We start from the raw sequence: 7,784 nt of genomic DNA, 5'->3' as shown, positions 1-7,784 counted from the left end.
TGGGAGGTGCTGACCACACCTGCCCAGGTAGATGTCACCAATTAATTGTATAAAAAGCAGATAGCTCATTTTGGGCTAGCTCACTTCACACGAAGGACCACGTTGCCTTTTGCAGTGATACCCACTATGTGTGAGGCTGCTGACCCTCCAAGAACACAGCTGCTACAGAGGATTTTTGGCATTCAGAGTTAGTAAGATAACCTCATAAGTAACACCTGAGTGAGTAGGTTGTTGTAATCCCTCATTGTTTCTCTTTCTCTTGGGTTCCCGTTTACTCAGCCACTTCTTTGTAATGAATATTGGTGTTTGGTTTCAATCTCGGCATCTCCCTACTGCAAACCTGCTTCTGACTTCTTTCAGCTGGTGTTTTGTAATTCTTCTCATATTTGAAATTACAGGGGAAAAAAATCAAATACATCAATAATGATTTTTATAGGCTGCAATTATTTTTCCCTTATTTTGTCTCCTTACCAGAGTAGCTTACTTAGTCACTCCTTATGTGGAATGACTTATTTCCTTTTCCTAAGTCTTCTAAAATTCTATTAAATATCCTCTGAGCTAAAACTACCAAACCAGCACTTGCTATTTGATATCTAGTTATATTTAGATGATAAAGAAATTATGACTGTATTGGTGGACTCATGGTGTTTTTCAGTTCTAAGGACATCAGAATTGACTTCTGAATTCATTACCCTTAACCTTAATTAAATTAAAGATTAAAGGGATCCATGAGATGCTCCAAAAAGCATGCCACCTAGACTCATCTGTTGTAGTATTTTGATCCACTTAGGGTAAAATTAGTAAAGTCATATATACCTGTTGCTTCCAAGTGAGTGTACTGCATATAGCCCTGTAGCCTAGGAAATACGGTGCTACTGTTGCTTGTAAATGACTGTATGCTGAGATAACCACAGAGGCCTCAAGATTTACAAGATTTATCTGCGTTTGACCTGCCTGGAGCTTCATTAGGCTTCTTAAACTGTGACAGCAGTTATCTAACAACCAGATGACTACTAGTCACTAAAAGTGACTAAAACCTACTTATTTAAGCTTCTGTTTAGCTTTGTACAATAAAGTAGTGAAACAATATATTATATATGTGTAGATACACACACACATATATATTTATATTTGTAACTAACAGTAATAATAATCAGTTATTCAGAGTGGCATGATTCATCTAAGACCTTAGAGTCAAATACAAGTACAGGGATGACAGCTTTGAGGGCTTCAAGGATATAAGCATTTCATCAGTGTTTAGTTAAATGTCCTGAAAGCAATTTAGTCTTGACAGTAATGAAAAAACAGTTCTAGGGCTAACAAAACAAAGAATAATTATCTGAGTTACTGTAAAACAAACACTTGGATGTAGTATGGAATTGTGGCATGTGCATGAAAATAACCCTGGGTGAATCCTAGAATAAACAGTAAGAAATCAGCTGTCCCTGCCACAGGGGTCAGTGGAGAAAAAATTCATGAGGAAAAATTTCAGAAGAAAAGGTAGTATAAAAGCCTAAAAGGCTGAATGCGAGGAGTCCAGATAGCAGGGTCGGTCCCATCTGAGACTGGTCACACATCACCAGGTCAGGTTGGGCCATTGCCATCCACAATGCCAGTGAAGCTGGGACAGATGGCAGCTCAGTAATACTGACTACCTATCAGGTGGAACCATGGGAGTCACCCCATCCTCTCCTATTTGTTACCCGCCAAGCAGCAAAAGCAGTTCACTGGGGTGGTGAGTACATCAGTCCTCATCCTGACAGCTTGTAAAATTTTGTTATCTTTTGTGTGTGGTAGCCAGTGAATGACTGCCTTGTGAGTCACTTGCCAAAGGCACGCAGCTCTGGTACAGGCACTCTCCACAGCAAATCAGGAGGTCACCGCGTGCACAGGGAGGTTCCTGAGGTGAGGAAATGCCAGGGGAGCCATCGGCTATGTAATTTGGAAGAGACATTTCGCTGCTACAGTATTCTCAATGTTTTTTATGATTTTTTATGATTTTCCTCTCTGACCATCTAGTGGATAACACATTAGCAATCATGAGGGTAGTGTCTCAAGCTTATGACTGCTGTCCTAACAGTGAAACTGTAGGGCTAAGCTTTTGTTGCTTGTTTTTCTCTAATTCCAGCACTAAGAGCTGCCTTGAAGGAAATGATAAATCTTTCCCCTCTTAATAGTTTATGCAATATATATAAAATGATCTGCATGAATCTGAATCCATTCAGAGGAGTATGAAAGTTGAAGCCAGTTATCTCATTTTCTGAATGAATGCTTTAGCCTAAAACTTGTATGCAGAAGTCAACAGGTGATATCTCTGTTTTAAAAAGTAAGCCACCTTCTTTTAAGCATCACTTTTAATAAGAAGACTACATATTTTAAATCTCATTTGACAGATATGCTTGGTGTACAGCAAAAATCAAGAACTCTTTACTCAAGAGAAATGAGGGCATTCTTAGCATGTTTAGGCTTTCTGTCAAAAGGCTAGCAATAAATCAGCAATATAGTATGATTCCTTGCCTATATAGGAATTTGATATTACAACAATTACTGCAAAAAGATTTAGACTTACAGCCATAAACATTTCACTGCTCCTGATGAGCTAAAGCTCAGCTCATGGGTAAGACTACAAAAACAACTATCCATAAATTCTGCCCATTTTTTTAATGTGATTCTCTGCAAAATGCATTTGCATGTGCTGAATTTCTTCCCTTTTTGATGCATTGTTTTATGGGAAATAATTTTGAAACAAGTATTCCAGAACTACTTTCAATTCTTCCTTTATTAACTTGCTAATAACACTGTTTGATAGAGCTGATGTCTATAACTTGAATAAAGGATGAAATACTGAAGACTTCTGCAATGAAGCAAGGTGAAAATCAACAGCATGAATATTTGACATTTTTCATACTCATAATCTCCATTGTCATTTCCTTTCCTTCCCACCTCCAGAATGTATTAAAAAAATGTTTTGAGACATACAGTGAAATTTTCAATTTAAGATTTAATATTTGTGTTATTGTTATTCAGCAATGGAAAAAACAAAGTTCTTCACTGTCTTGGGACATTGTGCATGACTTGGAGAGTCTAAAATAGCACATACATATGTCCTTTACTGATCAAGAACCAGGCTTGTGCAGGTCCCTTGAGAGCACAAACACAATTACATTTGTCTTACGTGAGGTAGATAGATAGGAACCATATTATTAGATTCATTGCTTTGAGACCATTTTCCCTGCTCCTTCTGTCATAAACTAAAAGCCTTGCATAAGTATAGTGAATAATTTTTAACATATTTTGAGTGCACTAATGCAAGTTAATTCAATTGTTTTTGTAAAAAAACAAATGAAGATTTGAGAGTCATGGAAGAAAGAAAGATCTGGTCTCTTAGAAATCAAAGAGATTTAAAAAATGACCAGAATAGAAAGAATGGTACTGTATGATACAGAAAAGTAACATTTTAACTCTGTAGAAGATTTATATTTGACCACTATTTCAACTCAAATGCGTACGGGATCCCGGTATTATGTGCTGACCTAATATTGGATTGAATATGTTTGAAAGTATTATGGGGTGATGCTTTGCATGTCTATTTATTTGTCTAGTAAATTAAGACAAATTCTCACTATTTTAGTGGTTATATCTGGAAGGTGTTATTATAGAGAATATTTTTGACAATGTTACACCAGTAATATAAGTAGCTGTCATAGCTGGAAGCTTTAAAGGGCTTGTCTAATTTTCCTTGTTTACTTTAACTTGTCACTTAGTCTAAACTAGATGTATTTTTAGATGCTTCTCTTATATTTAATATTAGTAAACAGCTCTATGATTTAGAACTTGCATATGTACTGTTTCTAGGAATAAACTACCATTACCATCCTGTATCTTTACAGTGTTCTCCAAAATATGTTTATTGGCAGCAGAAGAAAATCTAAAAATTAAATTGAAAATATAGAAGACAGAAATTTAAAGAAATGTAATCAGTTTTCAGCTGATTTTAAAACTAAATTATATAGAATTCAATATATATAATCCCTTCAAATCTCATCTAGGGGTTTTTTGTTTGGTGGTGCTTTTCTTTAAATTGCATTTAAAGGTAGATAATTTGGGGCTCTTCTCAGCATGACTCAAATGAAACATATTCCTAGAGAACAAGATAGACTTCCATTGTTTAGATGGTTTATGGCTCAATAAAGCATGAGGATACTTGTTTAAGTGAAAGTCAGTAGGTTGGGGTGATTGATCCTAAACAAGATAAATCTGCTCATGAAAACCAATGAACTTAACTACTCTACAGATTCTCCTTCTAGACTAATACCTTTCCTTTGCAAACTGAAAAAGCTCAGTAGTTTGTTTCTTTACTTGCTGCTCGTGGGTTATATATATTAACATCTAATTAACTTGTAAATTATTTTCACCTAACTAGGGAACATCATTTGGATTAACTACCAAAGGTCTATTAAAAGTCAATTGAGAGAACTGTGCAATCTACAGGCAGCCGTCCCTTTTAGGAGCATATTAAGGTACATTCAACTGTTTTTGTTAAGTTCTGTGGAAGAATCCTGTAAGAAATATTTCAGAAAAGCAGATTAAATAAATCTGGATGAACTGCTGAGAAGCAGTGCTAGGACTATTATGTGAAAAAGCAAGGTATTGGACCATCTGATCTTTGTGATGTTTTTAAATAATCAGAGACAAAAAATGTCTGTTTTTTTATTATACTTTGGTTATGGTGTAAAAAGAATAACAATAAGGCTAATTTTTTCAGGATTTAAAATTTTTACTAAAAGCCATTTAGTTAGATAGCTTTCATGAAACCATAAAAAGCATTTAAATATTCAGTCCCAAATCCATATAATTGTATGAATTTAGTTGATACATTAACTCATGTAAAAATAATTTTAAAAAATCAAAAACACTTTGGTAATTGCATATCTAAGACATTATTGGCATATCGTGTGCTTCAGTAATGAATAATTACAGCATGTCATCCTACATTAAGTAATCAAAATCAGGATGACAACAGTTTAATTTAAATATGATTGGATGCCATTGGTATAGATGAAGCACAGGTTTTTAATCCATTTGAGGCTTAACATCAAAACAGTATAATGATCTTTGACCTTTATCCTGTGAAGGTCGACAATGCAGACAAAATGGTAAGTTTTGCTTTAAAAGGGAAGATGATGTCTGCAATGCTTTGTAGAATTTCAGGCAACATAGCCTTACGATTTCATTAGTTACCAAACCCAACTCTTTTTCTCTGACTGTTCACCTGTTCTCCACAGAAGAGATAATTTACTGAGGCAGAAGTCAAGAGGAAAAAAGGATAAATGAAGCAAAAAAGGAATTAATTGGTATGTAGATAATGAACCAAGAGCCAATAATGCATTTCTTAGATAAGGGCAATAGGACAAACTGTGTCTGAAAGAAGAAACCCATAATGAAAATATTGAATAGAAGTCTTACTCATTTATAAAGATATATTTTAACCTTACAAAAAAGAAGCCTATTTATTTCAGCTCAGTTAAGTCTTAATTCAAATTCACTTTGAATGTCTTTTTACTTTATCAGCATGCAATTTGGCATGTATATCTTAATAATTCTCCTGAAGCTATTTTGAAATTAATGTAGATTAAAAATAAAAGGTTTTCTTTGACATGGTCTTTTTCTTGATTTTTGCATATTGCTCACTGTTCATGTCATCAAAAATAGTTTCCTTTTAAGTTATCTAGATGTCAAACAAAGAAGCATAGGTGTTTTTAAGTGTTATTCAGCCAACCAGTTTTAGACATCTACATTAAGGTGGAATGGATTGCTCCTTCTAAGTCTTTTTCTTACAATGACTAATTCCTTTGTAATTAAAAGAAGGGAAATATAACTAAAATTCAAAGTATATACTATGTGAAGGGTAAATTTAATTAATTCTCATTTATTGATTTTGTTGCCTATTTATTTTTAAAATAATTGCCTTTTATCTTAGAAGTATATTTAAATTTCAAGAAAGTAGGATTTAAAAAGGAAAAAAAAAAAAAAGAAGTAGAGAGAGAGCAGTATATGCAGACCGTGGTGAGACAGAAAAAACTGTTTAAAGCAAAAAGAGTCTATCTACGAGGTTAAAGAGGTTATTCAAAGGAGCTTTGACTTTCAAAAGTCAGAAAAATTTATCCACAAAGGACTTTATTACTGAATTGATATGTCCACCTCTTTATGCTCTTAATTCCTGAGGTCCTTGTTCAGTTGTTGCCCTAGCAAAGAACTTTAACCGTCTACTTTTCTTGTCACATAAGTTTATTCCCAGTTCACAGTGCTTACCAACTTTGCTGTTGGCTTGTGACAGTCAGTCATTCTAGACTTCTTTATAAATTATCATGAAAGAACAGGTCCTTCCAGAATTTAAATCCCTCATCCTAAAGTTAACAAGTAAAATGGATCAGTGGAATCTGAAATACAGCTGTTAACTAAGAAGTCTACAGTAAGATGAAATATTTTTTCTAAACATTTATTTGTATCTCTTTAATTGGCTTTATAAGGAATGTAGCATGAATAGTTCCAACATAAATATTAAAATAGTTGACACTTAAAGTTAGATTAGACAGACTTCTCCTGGATGTTTAAATGTCTGCTTTTAGAAAAGGTTGTAGGCATCTAAGTCCTGACAATACTGGATCCTACTTTGCAGTTAAGCTGCTATCATTTTCCTGTCCATTCCTAGAGCTAACACAGAGCTGTCCTTCCCTTTCTGACTAGGTTTGTATAACTTGCTATCAGAGAAGTAAAAAATCAACAACAAAGAGGATCATGCTATATCAATGAATTTATAAGCACTGTACAAGCAGTGAAGAAATACAAAAATACAGTTTTCATTGTCCTCTAGTAGTCTGCTTTGATGAGACATCAAAGAAATATTTGTAAAGATTCTGTAGGTCAAATGATTAAATAATGAAAATGATGACAAATCCTTTTGCTGACAGTGCATGTAAATACAATTAGTTAATTCTAATTTATATAGCATATATCAATGCATGAATAACACTGCATGAACACGTGAGAATCTTATTGCTGAGGTGCTATGGAGCGCAGCTGAACCTGGTAGAACTGGTAGAACCTGGTAGAACCTAAACCTTTATTTATCTTCTTTCTCTGGCTGCTAGCATGTTAGAGCCGGTCAATTTTTTATAAATCTTAAAACACTGTCTCTATGGGTTCGCCAGGGACCCCTGGTGGTCTAGTGGTTAGGATGCAGCACTCTCACTGCTGTGGCCCGCGTTCGATTCCCGGTCAGGGAAACTCCCCCAGGCAGATGGAGCTCGTCAGCCCTGTAAGGCCATCCGTCTAAGAGAAGGTCACTCTAAACAAACCTACGTCCTGAGGACCTCACTGCCACTGTCCAAGCTTGCTCGGCCCCAGCAGATGAACCTTAGGATTAAAGGGTGGGCTCGGCTCAGCGCACTCTGTGTCTCACCTAAAAAATCCACTGCGCAGGCTCAAAGGGTAAAGACCTTTCCCAAATCTTTGTTCGCGAAGACTGGCCATACGTGTGTTTGCCACAATTTTTGAACATGTTCTTTCAAACATTTAGTTTTCTGGGGGCAGTACTGGTTAAAAAGGTTAAAGTCTTAGGCAGTCTAAATACACCCTTTTTGAAGATAGTTCTCACACAGTCAGTTTTTCACTTTATTGGAGGAACCTTATACCAGTGAACTCTGTTTAGAAAATGTCACAGGTACTGATTTTTTTGTTGTTGAATAGTAAATTTCTATGTCTTCTCTTATGGTTTAAGTCAT

The 7,784-nt window shown here is 35.1% G+C and overlaps 1 non-coding gene across 1 annotated transcript; it reads left to right on the top strand.

Moving 5' to 3' along the window:
- The first annotated feature begins 7,214 nt into the window (after positions 1-7,214).
- Positions 7,215-7,286, top strand: TRNAE-CUC. The gene has a single exon. It is a non-coding gene; the product is annotated as a tRNA-Glu (tRNA).
- The last annotated feature ends 498 nt before the right edge of the window (positions 7,287-7,784 follow it).

This window comes from Chiroxiphia lanceolata, chromosome 2 (assembly GCF_009829145.1).
Source record: "Chiroxiphia lanceolata isolate bChiLan1 chromosome 2, bChiLan1.pri, whole genome shotgun sequence".
NCBI lineage: Eukaryota > Metazoa > Chordata > Aves > Passeriformes > Pipridae > Chiroxiphia > Chiroxiphia lanceolata.
Note: the sequence above shows the minus strand (reverse complement) of the source record. Positions and strands in the feature narration are given on the sequence as shown.